The sequence below is a fragment of the Atta colombica genome, unplaced genomic scaffold, assembly GCF_001594045.1.
Source record: "Atta colombica isolate Treedump-2 unplaced genomic scaffold, Acol1.0 scaffold129, whole genome shotgun sequence".
NCBI classification, from domain to species: domain Eukaryota; kingdom Metazoa; phylum Arthropoda; class Insecta; order Hymenoptera; family Formicidae; genus Atta; species Atta colombica.
In genome coordinates this window covers 8855-27465 of record NW_017259216.1, presented here as the reverse complement: position 1 = coordinate 27465, position 18611 = coordinate 8855, and positions in this window count along the sequence as shown.

Genomic DNA, 18611 nt, shown 5'->3' with positions numbered 1-18611 from the left:
AGAGAGAGAGAGAGAGAGAGAGAGAGAGAGAGAGAGAGAGAGAGAGAGAGAGAGTGGAGCTGGCGCACGAAGTGCGAGGTCATCAGATCCCTTGAGATCTCGTGCCTGGAAGGTACCGACTTGTTGACAACTAAGTTAATATTGCAGAGTATAGATCGAATCTATTTGAAGTATTCTGCCTGTACCTTTGCTAATCATGTCAAGGTGCTACAATGTTTTAGATAATGCAGCTTTCATATTACTAGCAACTGTAGAGTTAATCCATCTTGTTGTCGTTGTTCGGGACATGAAGGATGACATGATCATGAAATGAAGGACTATTCAGGGAGGCATTTGAATGTAATAATTGTTTGCGTCTTAGAGCTCAAGTAGTTGTCAGTAAAACTAACAATAATATCGATCACTCAGCTACTAACTCAAATAAATGTCCTATATTGGCCAAAAGAATAAAAGATAAAATCTCTAATATTAACTACGGCTAACAGCATAATGATACACGAAAATCTAAGGCTCTATCATGTGAATTGCCAGTCGCTGAATGCACACTTTGATGAGTTTCGTCAGTTTTTTATAAAATCAGATTATCATGTCATCTGTTTGTCTGAAACATGGTTGCGTCCGGGAGTTTTCGTTTCGAATGCGATGATGTGTCTGCCGGACTACACACTCTTTAAAATAAATAGAGAAGGAAGGCATGGCGGAGGGATGGCATTCTACATCCGTAATACTCTCAATTCTTCAATTTTGACCAGATCTGAAGAGAAATACTGCAGTAAACCAGAGTTCATTGTTGCGGAGGTTTTTTCGGTGGGAGTATCCAAACTTCTACTGAATGTCGCACATAGGCCACCTTCAGAAATTTTAGTGTCTTTTTCTTAACCTTCAGATTGGTTACCGACATTCTATCATTGTGGGAGATTTTAATGCGGATTTATTGACTTCATCTTATGACAGTCTGCAGTTGCAAGATTTCATCTTGTCTGCTGATCTGTACCTGGTTTCATATCAGATTACTCATCATCTGAGGAATTCCAGTACATGGCTTGATCTGTGCACAGTTGATGATCAAGAAAAATTAATAGAATTTGGTCAGCATGCATTGGTGTATGTTTATCTGCCCATCTGATTTCAATAACATATAAAATAATAACATATGAAGTAGAGCGACAAGGAAGAAGAGTGATAATCTGCAGAGATTTTAGACACTTTAATAAGAGTGAGTTTTTATCCGAGATACAAAATTTTGATTAATCGCAGTTGATCACTGTTGACTGCATTGATAAAAAGATGGAAATATTGAATTCAACGCTTGCTAACGAATGCTTTGATGTTCATGCGTCACTTAGGAGAGTGCAGGTATGTAATATGCCTGCTCCATGAATCACTGCGGAATTCAAGAAGACGATGAGGAGGAGAGACATGGCTAGACATGTGTGGTGTAGGAAGAGATGATGTGAGTTACCGTGAGTTCAAGAGTTTGCCCAGTAAGTTTCAGTCATCCGTACAGCCAAGAGTAATTACTATCTTGCAATCTTTAATCAATTTGATAATCCGGCTAATACTTGGAAACATCATCATTCCGTCATCTGGGACTTGTTAAGGGAAAAAACTAGATACTTTTTCTTCATTCTGTTGATGATTTGAATAATTTCTTTGTGCAGTCTGCTATTGACATCAACATAGCGGATGTCACTCGGAATACAAACGGCTTTAACGACAGTGACTTCCATTGGAATTATATTACACCACTGATGATTCATAATGTGTTTCGTAAAAATAGATCAAATGCAAGACAGTTGGCTTAGATAGTGTAACCTAAATTGATGAAAATTAGTTCTTCCATGCCTGGTACTTATAATCGAACATATTTTCAACTTATGAATGGAGTTTTCATGGATTTATGGAAGTCTGCTCTTGTTTGTCCAGTCTCCAAAATAAGAAATCCTACATTTGTTCAGCACTATAGGCCTATTTCTATTCTCTCAGCTTTGTCCAAGACTCTTAAGAGATAGTCTGTGATCAGATCTATGATTATTTGAAATGTGCGGATCTTTTTGATCCTTGTTAATCAGCGTATCGAAAAGGAAATTCAACACAAACGTGTCTCAGAATGCTTGAAGATGTTAGGCAAGCGGCTCATCATAGATTTCAGTTGCTATCTTCTTTGACTTTTCGAAAGCATTTGAGAGTACAACTTCCGATTTTCATTAAAAAGATGTCTGACATGCACTTTTCCAGCTCTTCTCTTGCCTGGATTAGATCTTATCTCACTGGGAGGTCACAGGAGATTTACGATCGTGCGACGGATGCTATTTCAGCTTCAGCTTCTGTTAGCATTGGCGCAAGGATCGGTTCTCGGTTCTTTGCTTTTTAGTCTGTACTTGCAGATTTTAAAAATATTGTATGGTATTGCATCTATAACTTATGCTGATTATTTGCTTGTTTACCTGCACTGCACGGAAAGCCATTGGAAGAATGAATGAAGATATTATTCATATTGATGGATGACTGACAACGGATTTTTATTAAATGTTTCCAAGACACAGGCTATGATCATGGGTACTCCCAGATATCGCAATGTAATAGATTACAAATCACTACCTGACATGATGATTGGAGGAACTGTGATTCAATTTTCCGCACATGTGAGGAGTATCCAATAATTTTTCTTGAGATGGCATATTTCAGGATCAAGAGAGTCTGGGGGGGGGGTGTTGTATCAGAGCTGAGACTGTGTAAGCATTTATTGCTTCAATTTAAGCCTTAAGGATGAAACTTATCACCGCGCTAGCATTTCCTCATTTCGACTACTGCTGTGTGGGTCTCACTGATGTCTTACTGCTGAACAGGATTGAAAACTTTACAGGGCATTAAGTGTCTGCTTGAAGTTTATATATGACATTAAGTGGAATCAACATGTTACGCCTTATTACAGAAGAAATAATTGGTTCAAGGTCACCTCAAGGAGGCAGTATTTTATGGATTGCCTCTTATTCAATATTATCACTTTGGAGAAACCATCTTCTCTTTTTTCTAACATAATTCTTCAGTTAACTGTTACGCATAGAATGACTAGGACCTTTGCTGATAGCTTAATTGTAGAATCGAATTATTTAAGAAATCTTTTTGCTCAAGAGCATTTAGATTGTGAACGATCTCTCGCCTAAAATTTAATATTAATCGAAATACACGTTAATCGAAAACTATAAAGGAATTTAAGCAGAGATTTATGCGCATTTGCTTCAGGAAATATAGTGAGAGACTGGTGTCCTGGTTATGTTGCTGGAATGTCCTCGGATTGCCTACAGTGTCAATTATGCTTGTAATCTAAGTAACATACATATTCTTATGCGTGTGCATATTCTTATAATTTCAACTCTTATTTTTATTTTTTATCTTTTTCTTATACATGTACATATATTATTCTGTTTTTGATTTTATTTCAATTTTCACTTTATATGTTATTTTTATTGATTTGAAAGGCACCTAAGGGGACTTGTGCTAGAGCGCTTAAAAATAACGTATTCTCTCTCTCTCTTTATCTCTCTCTCTTTCTCTTTCCCTCTCTCCTTTCCTTCCTCCCTCCCTCCTCCCCTCTCTCTCTCTCTCTCTAGTCTCATTGCCCGTAACCGAACGTGGTGACTTTTCTCATATGACTGTGGTGCGCACATTGATTGTACACGGTCATACTGTTTAAATCGATTTCGAACGATGATTTTTGTTAAGAAAGTTTTTTTTTCAAATATTCTCGATAATTTGCCATTGCCTGCCGAGAGGAGCTGTAAGCGTTCGAAAAATTTTTCGATTCTGTTTGGGATTTCTGGTATAGCAGTCTCGTACGCCATGCTCGCACTCAAAAATCACAGTACATACACAAAATAATGTAAAATAAACATACAAATCGATTAAATCGTGAAGTACTCAATACATTTTATTGTAGGGGAGACTGGGTCTGGTAGACTCATTTTTCTGTTTCGAATTTTTTACATACGAAATTAAAGAACTTATCGAAAAAATGAATTCTACATCAGTTACTACATACATTTGACTACCTAATAATATTTTAATAATAAGAGGAAACTGATAACTAATATAAAAAAAATGCATTTTTCTAATGTGTTCCATTTCATTCAACTGGCTCCGCAGAATCGGGGTAATTTAACTAAAATTTTTAAAATGAAGATTCATATATCTTAAGCTACATATTCATAAGACTTTTATAAAAATATATTTTAAACACAAACATTCGCAGAAAAATGCTTCTTTTTGCAAAATTTATTCAGATTCATGCAAAAAGTCGAATGAGCCTAGTTTTCGAGATTGGACGAGAGGGAACTAAACTAGACTATGGATATTTATGTAAAATACTTAAATGAATATTAACCATTGGACATTTTTAGCAGTCGATCGTTGTTTGTTAGAGTTGTTAAAAAGTAAAGTAAAAAGATTGAGATCTTACTGTAAACATGCAATTTATGCAAAATATGTAAAATATTTAGTTAAATATTTTGTATAAATATCTGCAGTCTACTTATAACATTTATTACTGAGATAAATCTCTTTAAAAGTATAAAATTTTGAGTAAGTATTAGAAGTACAAGTTAGTTCGGTCTGTTTTTTTGTGTATTTATTTCAAAACAAAATGAATGAACAGATCAATTAAAGTATTCCATCGCTGCCTACTATTTTTTTCCATCTCTCAGGCAATTTTCGAATGCCATCTCGAAAAAATGACTCGTCTTTGGAGGCGATTCAATTTTAGAGCCAATTTTCGATTTCTGCGAAAGAAGTGAACCAGTGATTTGCTGCATCCTTCGGAACAACCAATAATCAGAGCAATGGAGAATACAGCGGATGCGGTAAAACATCCCATTTGAGCGTTTCCAAATATTTGTTTAGCGACATGAGGCCGAACTTGTCATGAAGAAGAATAACTTTATCATGTCTTTACTCGTTTTCCGGCCGTTTTTCTCGCAATGCACAGCTCAAACGAATTAATTGTAGCCGACACCGATTGCCCGTAATGGAATCGCCAGGTTTCAGCAGCTTACAAGACCCTTTTGATTCCACCAGATACAGAGCATGATCTTCGAATTATGAATGTTCGGCTGTGATGTTGATGTTGAGGTCGCAACGATTGAGCGGGCTTAGCGTAGTATTTTTTCTTCTTGGGGTTGTCGTAGAATATTCACTTCTCATCTCCAGTTACAATCCAATACAAAAAAACCTTTTCTCTGTTGTCTTTGAATCAGCTGTTCGCAAATGAAAAATCGCCTTTCAACATCTCTCGGTTTCAGTTCATAAGGCATTCAATTTCCATGTTTTTGAATCATTCCCATGGCTCTCAATCGTACAGAAACGGCTTGTTGAGTTACCAATGATTCTGCAAGTTTCTCTTGCGTTTGACTCTGATCTTCTTCGAGTAATGCCTCTATTTCTTTGTCTTCGAATTTTTTTGGCTGTCCAGAGCGAGGTTTGTCTTTAACGCTGAAATCTCCATCCTTGAAACGTCCATCGAAATCATTCCCTACATGATTTATCAGTTGGAGCAGTGTCATCATAAACTTCGACAAGCATTCGATGGGCTTCAGCTGCACTTTTCTTTCAATTAAAACAGAAAATCAAAACCTCCCGCAAATGCTGCTTGGTTAACACAAAATTCGACATTTCAAACACAATAAAAATTAAGGTTTTTGTATGAAACTCAAAGCGATATAAACTGAATATTATTAGCACATGTTTAATCTCTCTGAAACCGCCAAAATCAGCTGTTACTATGAACCATTCACAACAGCTGAAGCAATCTTTAGGGAAACGGACCGAACTAATTTATACTCCCAATACTATAAGAGTCGTCACTAAATGAGTCATACAATCCTATGCTGTGATTAGTCTATTATCCCCATCCGTTCATTTTTTAAAAACATTAACAATATATGATAATAAATAAACAAAAAAAAATCTGTTCAATTTTATTAAGTAGAATTTATTATCAAAATAGAAATCAAATATCTCAGTCGTATATGATTGTAAAACAAAAACTTTAAATAATAAAAATATTTACTTAGGTGTATGATTTTTTAAAATTGTATCGTAAATTCTATCATAGATGTGTTCGCAACAAAATGTTACAGCATATTGAGCGGCAGTTGCGTGCCGCGTGTCCCACGTGTTTTGTTCTTAATGTAGTCTCGATTAGTCTACTGATTTCGGTCTCATCTATTAAGTAAAATATGTAAAATATTTCATGATTCGAAATATTTGCATTTTATTTTTATACTCAAATTAAATCAATGTAGAATGGCTTTAATGCATCAGTGCTTCCAATCAAATTCGCCATGCTTATTATACGAAGAAGAAGAAAATGCTTCTGACACAGTTTATTTCCGAAAAAAAAGCTATAATAAATAATTATCAATACGACAGATCTAAATTAAAAGTTATTGAAAGTAAAAAGATCGGTGTGACAAATTAAATTTGGAGGTTTACTCGGCTATGAAGGCTGCACCTCCTTCTCCTCAAGAAAACTCGTAACCTCTATTGAGAAAAGGAAGCTGATAAAGCTTCTTATTTGGTCAAGGAAGATTTATGAAATGAGAAACAAGAAATCCTTATTCCTCAAGGAAGAATTATGAATACGGATATTAATCTCGCTAATAATAAACAGGTAATTGTTGAGTTTAACCTCTTGATCTCCAGTGTTAAAATTGGGCTCATTCAATGCGTTTAAATGAAATGAACGAATCTGACAAAAAAAAGTGTTGCTGTGTCTCATGGAGGTATTAATCATTAAAGTCGACGACAATTCAAGTTAAAAAAATCTGTCACATGGATAAATAAGGCATAAAGAGATATAAGAACATATGAGACTACAATAAGTATTTTCTGCTTCAATTACACAAATTCTTTGTTTTAAAAGAAATTTGACAATAACGGGTAATAGGAGTCAGGCGCGATAATCATTACGCAAATATAACGCAAAACTCTTTATTAAATTAATGCGCTTACATGTTTCGACTCATTTTTGAGTCCTCTTCAGAAACATAAATCATCCTTATAAATACAGTACTACCTTGATCAAAAAGTTCCCGAAATTACCACCAGGTGATGCTCTGAGTCAGCTGACTTGAGTTCTGTTTTTTTTTTTGGTTAGGTTGCCACATCTATCATTGACATTCCCACCAAATTTTATCACCATAGCTTAACATTTGTAAAAGTTATGCCATCTTGAATACATCTACCTCTGCACGTATTTTCGATTTTTTACAGTTTTAAAAATGGAGTTGAATTTGCAACGAGTTTGTATTAAATTTTGCGTTAAAAATGGATTCAATGTGTGAAAACCTTGGAAATGTTAGGAAACTGTCGGCAATGATACTCTAAAAAAAACAGCCGTTTATGAGTGGCATGAACGCTTCAAAAGTGATTGTGAGTCCGTCGAGGATGACGAACGCAGGCCGTTGACATCGAAAACCGACGAAAACATCAATAAAGTGAGAGAAATGTTGATCAATAACCGCAAATTAACTATCAGAGAGCTGGCAGAGGACTTAAACATTATGGCTCCATTCAGGACATTGTAATTAATGATTTGGATTTGGAGTCGTGTTGCTGCAAAGTTGGTCCCGAAGGAATTTCATACAAAAAAGGGACCGCGTTGTCATCGCCAAAGATGATTTCCAAGGCTGAATCCAACCCAACCATTCATCAAACGCATCATTACTGGAGACGAGATGTGGGTTTATGAGTACGACACGCAATCCAGACATCAGGCGAGTGAATGAAAAGTTTCAAATGAGCCAAGACCTAACCAAAAAAACCACGTCGTTTTCAGTCGAAAAAGAAAGCGATGCTCACGATTTTCATGGATTACAACGATATTGTACATCACGAATTTTTGCCAGAAGATCAAACAGTTAATAAGGAGTATTATTTGGGCGTTATGAAACGTGTGCGTGAAGCAGTTCCCCAAAAAAGAAAGGATTTGTGGGCAAACAACTCGTGGATTTTGCACCATGATAACGCATCGTCGCACAGTGCCATCATTATCCGTGAATTTTTTGACCAAGAACGAAACGAATATTATCCAACAGCTATCGAATTCACCTGATATGGCTCCCTGCGATTTTTTTCTGTTCGATCGAGTCAAAAAACCATTACGGGGAAAATCATTACGCGTTTTAACAGCCGAAAGAAGGTAATGGAAAAATCAAAGACGGCTTTGATGGCTATACCGACAATAGAGTTCCAGAAATGTTTCGAGAGCTGGATCAAGCGCTGGCATAAGTGCGTTGCAGTCGATGGGGAGTACTTTGAAGGGGACAATATCACTTTTGATGAATAAAACTTGTATTTTGAATTTTCTGAATGAATTCCGGGAACTTTTTGATCAAAATATATACTTAATAACTATCTTATCATAGTGAGTTAAAAAAATCTCTGCTTTAAAACACAAATTTTCTGTTTTGAAAACAAATTTTCTATTGTAAAAACAAAAATTACATAAAAAATTTTTATATATGAAAACATTGAATCCAACATATATTGTCTGTCGAAGGTACTTCAAACTATTTTTCTCTAAAAACGTTTTCACACGTTTGCATATTTCTGAAAGTATTCTTTTTTATTCAAATCATATAAAATTGTTTAGTTCGAATAGGGTAACAAAAAAGTGGCTTCCTTATATGATGAAAATGTTGAGATGGACAAATATTACATCAGTAATTGAGCAATTAAGTAATGGGATTACTATATATATAAATTTATTAATGGCAATCTCATCACTGAATGTGTATGTTGGATTGATATAATATTGATTGAATATACCCAGCAAACGCAGTTGTATATCATTGATATAACATCTGAATGTAACAGGTATAATGAGGATGCAATATGTTGTATTCACGTTGTAATTTCCCATTCAAATGAATGACAGAGATTATGTTATATAATACTTACTATGTAGATGTTATATAATAGTTACATTTTTGTTGTATAAACATTGAAATGTTTATACAACAAAATACAATTTTGTTATATAATTGCTTTGAATACATTATATTATAGATATATTATAAAGATATTAATGTCATAGATGAAAATAAAATCGTTTAGTGGAAATGATCTGGTGGAATGGAAACAAATCGCTGAAAATGACTGAAATCGCTAAATTTTTTACCAATGGACCTTATTTCAACTGAATTATACTGAAATGAATCAATTGATAAAAATTTTAGCGATTTTAGTGATTTTCAACGATTTATTTCCATCAAGGGTCATTTACAATTTCATCACATGACTTTTATAAAGTAATACGATCGTAATGCCTATATAAAAAAACGTTATAAATATATACAAAAGCATAAAAAAGAATAGAAGGAACAGTTTATTTTCATTTAGAATTAATTCAAAGATCTTTTCTGGGATGTGCATTCTCTGAAAATTGTTTTTGCATGGATATAAAAGACATATGTTATAACTGATTTTAATTCATTTATTTATAAATTTTATAGTTTGATAAGTTTGATAAAGATAAATATAAATATTTATAAATATTATTACTGAGTTTAGAATATTTAATCATAATATTCATGTATTGTACTTTTATAGTAATTGTTGAATTTAGTCTCTTCTCTTCCGATGTTTATAAAATTGCGTTTGGACGCGTTTATGCACGAAATAAACAAAATCTGACAAAAAAAAAACTCTGTTGCTCTGTCCCGCGGATCGAAATATTAATTGTTGAAGTTGACAGATATTCAGATTAAAAAATCTGTCACATGGATGGCACGGAAAATTACACAAATCCTCTGCTTTATAAACAAAAAAAATTTTCTACTTTAAAAACAAATTCTATTTAAAAACAAATTGTCTGCTTTAAAAATACAAATTTTCTGAAAACACAAATTAATTTTTATATAATTTTTGTTTTTACAGTAGAGAAGTTATTTTTTAGGCAAAGAATTTGTGTGTTTTTAAAGACAAATACCTAATCAAAACAAATTTTCTGCTGTAAAACCAATAATTACATAGAAAAGAATTTGTATACAGGGTGCGTCATCAAAATCCGGACAAATTTCAATTTAAATTTTCCGCTATATTGTGCCTCCGCCAGAGATTATTATTGGCGTCCGAGAAAGCCTGATGCTACTAAACAATCATATTCTCAAAAGAATTGTGATGTTGAAACCAAGTGCAGAGTATAATCGAAGAGCCACGATCGAAGGTCTTCACGCTGGGCGCTCAGCAACGGAAATAATTTGATTCTTTGGAAACCTGAGAGCAATCGTTTATGACGTTGTGGCTTATATGCGGCTTTAGAACAGTCCAATGAAGATTCCAGTATGGCAGCGAGGAAGAGTCACTCGAAAGAGTATACTGCAAGAACCCTCGCAGTCGTTGAAAAGGCTTAAGCACTGATTTCGGATGATTCAGAGCAATCGTTGCAAATCATTGCGAGAATAGAGGCCATCATTCAAGCTAATGGAGGCCTAATATATTGAATAATTGTACTCTATAGAAATCCCCCAAGTGCCACATAAAAGGATAATTTTTGTAATATTTAATTTTTCATTAAAAACATTTTGTTTAAAGAAATTGTTCGATTTTGGTGACCCTGTATGTTCCCCGATAGCAAATGTTAGCAATTTGCGATCAAATTGACAATAAACTCAACCAATTTGATTACAAAATTACCATTTGTGTCCGCCTTTGATTATGGATTTGTCGACAAAGCCTGCCAACAGATTATGTCAGCAGATTAGTGACAGAAATCGAGCAGAGTTTACTTAAATTAAGTTCTATTCTCAATTTGCTCTCAATCTGTCGTCAAGTTATGCAGGACTTTGTTTCTGTTATCAATCTGCTGGCAAAGCATATCTAGAATAGTCATCACTTTAAGAATTAATATTTCAGTCAATCACAGAACAGAGCGATATTTTACTTGCCAAATTCGTTCATTTCATTTAAAAACACGTCAAATGAACTTTATCAACATCGGAGGGATAGAAACTTAATTATCACTTTTATATTTAACTTCACTAATTCCATGGAACAGCTTTTTTAGTATGCACTGGTAATTGGCTGAAATTTTACTATAATGTAGATAATGATGTCCTGATCAAAAGTCCTAATGGGCACAAGGTTAAAAAATGGACAGTTTTCGAGATAAATTGGATATCAAATATTGAAAATATGGCTAAATTCCAACATTTGGGGGATTTCCAATATCTTGAAAATTATCTATTCTTGAATCTCCTGCCTATGAGGAATTTTGATCAGAATATCATGATCTACATTATAGTAAAATTTCAACCAATCGATTGGGATCCATTTTACATAAAATTAGTCCTTTGTAATACAATCTACTAAATTTAATAGTAATATTCTTCTAAAGCACAAGTAATATTCATTTATGCATAAATTCTCATGATTCAAATATAAATTGTCACGCTTTGTCGTGCTTGACAGCTCGAAGCTCGATTGGCAATAGAGCTTCACGCCGGATAGAGACCGCGACGTTAGAAGTTTAAATACAATTTAAATTATATAGCATTAATATAACATCAATGAAACAATTGTTATATAATATGCAACAAATATCGTTACATTGCTGATTGTTTATTATAACAATGTAAATAACGAAACAATGTAATAATTTCATAGTCCGATTATATTATATATATAAAAAGTAAAGTTATATAATTATAATATAAATAGAGTGTAACATCTGTTACATTATTTGTTGCTTCCACGTTACATTGTATTTATATTTGGTATTAGCAGGGTATCAATTAAATACGAGACTATAATCAAAGTTAGTTATTTAGAGTAATACATTACAACCTAATTTTTACACGGATTAGCTCGTCGGATACGGGTATGTTGGATCGAAACGCAAAAGAGGAGAGGTTAATTATAATAATATAAGTTTAAAAAGAACAATCACTACAGAAATTGTTCCTAGCCATATAATATTAAATAATATTTTAAGCATATTTCCAAAATATTAAATGTAACATTTGAAGAATATTTTACTAAAATTATAATATTCTTTCTTTCATTAAATAATATTCTTGAAATATTAATAGATAGTCCATTCTTGATATAATATTATATGATTATTAAAAGTAATATTATTTAGTATTACTGTAAATAATTTTGTATGAACATTAAAAAGTATTATAACAACATTTATTTTAATTTGTAAAACTGTTACACCGCTTCAGTTTGAATATATGTTCAAAGACTGAAAATAATTTTGGCGTGCAGTTGTAAGACTGTATTGTATGGTACATAAAATAACGAAATGTTATTTAATCACAAGACGCAGCATAATAAGATATTTTCGTTATTGAATTCAAACTGCACTAATATAAAAAAAAAATTAATGTTAATAAATATTTTATTAATGTTTCAGAGATTAAATGAGTATATCAATGATATTGTATATAAGTGACATATAACATTCATAGAGTATTCTCAAAATATTATAATAACTTATTTTAATTTTTTTTAATAATATTTATATAACATTCTAGGAATATTTTGTGCCTATAGGAATGTGTTTAATAGAATTTCGTATAATTATATTATACAATATGAACGCTGTATGTGTATAATGTTGAGTAGACAATACGTGCGTGTGTAGGTGTAGGTGTGTATGTATACATGTTCTCATGGAATGCGGTCTCGCTGTATAATGCTACAGATAATCTTTTTTGTTGCGATACAGCAATACTGTATAGCATGTACCAGACTTGGAAATCAGTTGTACACGACGGTGCGCAGCTGATTGATCGTCGCGGACGCGAGTACGTCAGATGCAAATTCTGGACGTAGTCGCGGCGCTATGCTTTCAGCGAGTCTTGACGCGGTAGCGCAAAACAAAGTCGTTAATGTTGGTAATCGACGGGAACGAGAGTTATCGGTATGGAGAAAACTTTTCCCCTGGCTATTGTCGATTGTCGTGAACAAGGCAAAGGTGCGGCACCAGGTGATCACTTAATGGAGACAGAGCCACAGATTATATAAGAAAATAGATAACCAACTCTCATACTTTACTTTGAAATAGTGTGAATGCTACCTAGGCGAATATAAATGAACTATTAATACTATGAATAATATTCAATATGGTTGACTTCTAATAGAGAATAAGGATGCACACAATAGAAGAAATAAGAAATTAGGAATAATGACTTCAACCTGTCTATATATCGATATATCCGATTTTTGATAGATTAAAATTGTTATTTTTAATTCCTTATTCCTTCTATGGTATTGTGTCCACAAACCTATTTTTTTTTCAATTAAACTTCTTGCTTGAAAAAGTAACTATGAAGTTATAAATCTGAAAATAATAATTTTATTAGTTTAATTAAATCATATTTTTTAAAATTTATTTATAACTATAGTACATATAATAAATATAAAATTACATTTTTAGAAGAACAAATATAATAGTCATTTTAAAAAGTTCAAAAATTTACATTTTTTTCACATATCGTTTTTGTCTTTTTTAATAATGTTCAATAGCTTAAAAATAAAATTTCTAGCTGTATGTCGAGTATCATGACCAAATAGAACTCTATTTATTGTTTTACAAAATGAATATAAAAATAGTTTTATAATTTTTTGTATTACAATATTGTTTTAATTCTTCCTTATGTATATAACATTGAAAAAAATCTAAATTTAATTTTTCATTTAAACGTTTACGTAATAATGCAGAAACATTTCTGCGAAAATATATTGAAGAAATATTTTCATTTAAAATACAATCAGCTTCAAGATGTTTTAAAAAAGCATGTTTTAAAAAAGATAGAGACGGATAAATTAATGAAGGTTTCTTTTGTACATATTCTCTATGGGACTAATTCCCTATACTCTTCACGTGTTGTATCTGTTATTAGAAGACTCTGTTTACATGCTAAACAATTTTTAAATTCTTTCAAAGACAATATCTTTTTTGCAATCCAGCCAGCAACACACACTTGACTATTTTTATATGATGAAACTTTATGCATTATTGTTTTATGTGGAATTTGAAATGATTTTACAGAATCTTCTTTCACTATTTGTTCTGTACTGTTAACATAAGGAACATCTTTCACAAAGTTCTTTAATGTAAATCATTATCATTTTTGCTTTCGCAGTTAGTACTCATAGAGCGTATCGAAGTTAAATTATTGATTAATAGATTTTGTATGATCCACAAAATTGGCTGTAGAATGGACATGTAGAATTGATATTTCTACGTACGAATCATACCAAATAAATTTTCTACTGGATCATGATTAATATTTCTCGTTTTTAAAAACTTCATGCCTATTATTGACCATTTTCTATATGTTTTGAAACCCATGTAGAGTAAAGATCCAATTTTTTAATGATAATATGTATCTAACTGGTTGTTTAATTTTTGGATCTACATATCGCATTGGATAGTAATCTAATAGCATACAATCAAAAATCATGTTTACTATTTTTTGATACCGCAACTCGTAAAGAACTTTCTGGATGCAAAATATGTGCGTTTATGAAAGTAAAAAGTTTGTAAAAAAAATCTAATATCACTGCTATATCATATTCTGCCTTGGTTGCTATTTGAAGTGGAATGAAGTGAATCTGTGAATTAACAAATTCTCCTGCAAAGTTAAATAAAATATAAATATATAAATATATTATGTCATTCAATAAATTAGAACAAAATAATAATTATCACTTATCAAATTACTTTCAATTTTGCTGTTATATTCAATATTCAATATATGCTGATAATTTAACACTGAAAACACATTGAGCACATTTAACTTTTATCTTTTTTATTTTTTATTTAATTACAAATTTATCAGATAATGTTGGCAGTTGACGATTTAATGTATTTGTATGATATCCATTTTATATGCCAGTTCAATGATCTCCCACGATTGTCATTCGTTTGTTTTTAAACTATTGACATTAAATTCTAAATTTTTAAATAATAAATTATTACGGATTCCTTTTAAAAGATGTGATGAATCATAGATGGATACAATAATATTTTGTCCAAAAAGTTCAATAATATCACATTAAAAAAAATTAAAAATTATTTATTTTTATAATGCATTATTCATTATGTTTTCTAATATATTAATACATATTAGAAAATATAATTATATATTATTAATAATAATTAATTAATATAAAAACAAAATACTCCCAATATTCTTGATTTGTTTGTATACATTTTCTTTTAGAATCCTCGATAAGATTTTTAAGGACTGTCATATTTGGTCCTCCTTGGTCACATAGAGTTGCGACAACTATTAAACCAGCCTGAGTCAACTCTTTTATAATTTCTTTGATATATCTTAATAATTGTGCAGATTTTGTTTAACTTTTACAGAAGTTATAAGACAATGGCATTTTCCATCCATTCATAATTCCTCTTATTATAAAAACTAATAAATAATCGGCTATTAATGTGCGTCTATGTTCCTAATCTTCAAAGCCAACTATTTTATCATTTAATTGGTCATATTACAAATTGGCTTCTAAAGGCATCTCATCCCACATTAATATACATAATTATCTCGTTCATCATTCATTTGTGCAATACGCTGTCGAAGATGCTCAAAAACAAATTTATTAATACTTGATAAAACAATTTTGATAATAATTTATAACATGATTGTTTAAACAGTGAAAGTGCCAAAATTTTTTCAGCAAGCGAGAACCTTCTTCTCTATAATACAAATAATAAAGAAACAGTTTTAAACAATATTAATTAAAAATTGATCGACTAAAATAGTTATGGTTTAAAAAATATATAATTATAATATACAATTTTTTTATCTAATATACAATTTTTTCAATGATAGTTGAAAAAGATATTACAAATTTACTATTATCTGCTTTTGATTCAAAAAGTATAATATATTGTTTAAATATTGGAAACTTCGTTCTGGACATATTAATTCCAATGAGGATTTTAATTCATTAAATAATAATTTAAAATCTATCTTTGGAGCATACTTGGTATTTTGTAATTGCATATTAAAAAATAATTTTTGTGTTGAAGTTAAACTATTGAAGTTAAACTATATTGAATTTTTTACAAAATTGTGTATTTAACACCTTTTTTGCATCCTTCAAGCGTGTTTCATAATCTATTATTTGTCTCTTTATTCGATTCATTCGGTTTCTTTTCTTTACTAACATTATAGTTTTCTTATATATTTTCTGTGCTCTTGATGTTAAATGATGTTGTAATAGATCCAAGTATATTTCTTGAGGGACAATTATTTGTATTATTATTTTCAATATGATTTTGATCATTTTGTAATGCATATGTAAAATAACTTGAAGTTTCATTTGACTCATTACTGGTTTCAGATTGTAAAGGCAACTCAATTGTACTTGTTACAGATCGCGAATGTTGTTCAGTCATATTTGCATCATTCATCTCAGTATTAATATTATTATATAATATATAATATTATTAACTGTCTGTATATTTACATTACTAGGTATATTTACATTACATTGCATTATGTTTTAGTTTTTGAGTTTGAGAAATATAATCTTCAGGTAACAAATGCAAATGATACTCTATATTTTCTCAATTCCGCTGATGAAGTATTTAAAATAATATTATTGTTCATAATTTCTTTCCACTTTTGTGATAATGTCGGATTTTTAGGAAAAAAGAATCAGGAGTTTTAGAATTAGATTTACAGTTTGGTACAATGCCATTCAATTTTCACTATGATTGATGAAAATTTTTTAAACTGGGAAAAATAAAAAAAGAAATCTTCTGTTTTATACATAATGGGTATGATATATCACACATACACACACACAACACACACACATACACACACACACACACACACGCACGCACGAACGCACGCACTATCCTTTTCTATGCGTAATAAATTATTAATTCATACGTAAGAAATAATGGAATCATCTTTATTATTATATACTCCTTATTATACTCTACGATATTTTTATTTGTTCATAACAACTTACCTTATCAGATAATAATTAAATAAATTCTATTTGTTTTCTTCACAATTCTACTTTAATAATAACCTTGGTATATATTCTGTGGACATAACACATGACATTATGACATATATAAGTTTATGGTATATAAGTCGCGTTACCTAAGCGAATATATCAAAATGAACTAATGCGATCTAAAGTTTAATATGGAAATTGCATTACGCATGAACAGAGCACGTTCTAGCCCCTTTCTGTTGTTGGTACGATGTTTGGCCGATAACCAACAAAAGCTTGGCGAGAGCAGAGTACGCTCTGGTCTCGAAGAAAATCCCATCGGTGCAACGGCGCAAGGATTGCAGCTGATTGGCGGCCGAGTCTGCAGGACAGAGTTGTCTCTGTTCAGGGATTATCCCGTCGGTGCAGCGGCTAAACACAGAAGACAAGTCAGTCGCTGTCGAGAACTCTCGATGGTGACAGAGTACGCTCTATCACTTTTGGTCGCACGAAATCGGTCACTGGGAGTCGAATTAAAACAGAACAGAATTTAAACAAGAGCGGAAAAAAGTCGCAAGCATGAGCAATAATTCGCGTTCTTATATATGAGTTATTGCTCCCGCTCCTACTGTTCCGATTATGTTCGGTGATTTTCGTTGGCAATATGAGCGAGAACCTGTCAGCGATATGATACCTACGGCGATACTCGGTAGAGTACGTATAATTCTGGAATGGGATCACCTGCGAGTTATATGCGGTACTACGGACGTATCGCGCCCGCAGCGGCGTCTGACTGGTATTACGATTTAGAATGTGGTCCAATTCATGCTGACAATGCTCATCAATGAATATCATTTGTCTTCGTTTCACATTTGACAAACAATAAGGATGGATTTTTAAACGTTGTGAGCGTAAATCGGACTGCGGCCCTAGTAACGATATCGTTACAACATCAATATGTATTTTAAATGCAATTAAATGCAATCTCAGAATGATTGCGTGCCAACTTTTGAATTTGTAACTCAATTAATAGGTGCTAATGGTAGAATTTCCTAAAATTAAATTAAAACCTCTAAAGAACTTATTGCAAAAAATATTATCTAAGTAAGAAATTGAATTTGGCTTTCATGTATATCAAACTAGCTCAGTTGTTATCAGAGACTCGGCGTTCTCACATATAAAAATATTTTTTGTAAGTCCTTTACAAATTTTAATTTAATTTGGGAAGGATTAATTTAATTTACTTTAATTTAATTTAATTTATTGCAAAGTTATATGAAAAATGAAATTTAATTTATTGCAAAGCTATATGAAAAAGACATTGACAGAATAAGACAAGTAGACATATAAAGTATGATACAATAGATTATAGTTAACATAAATACAATAGTTAATATAAATACAATAGACAATAGTAGCTTGCAAATGATTAGGCGTCAGCAAAATTGCTGTTACAAAATCTACCAGTAACAAAACCAATAATAAAACCAGAATAAGATAATAATAAGAAGTAAACCAATAACTGAAAACATACACACACACACAAACACACACACACACACACACACACACACACACACACACACCCATCCACCCACCCACACACACACACCCACACACACACACCC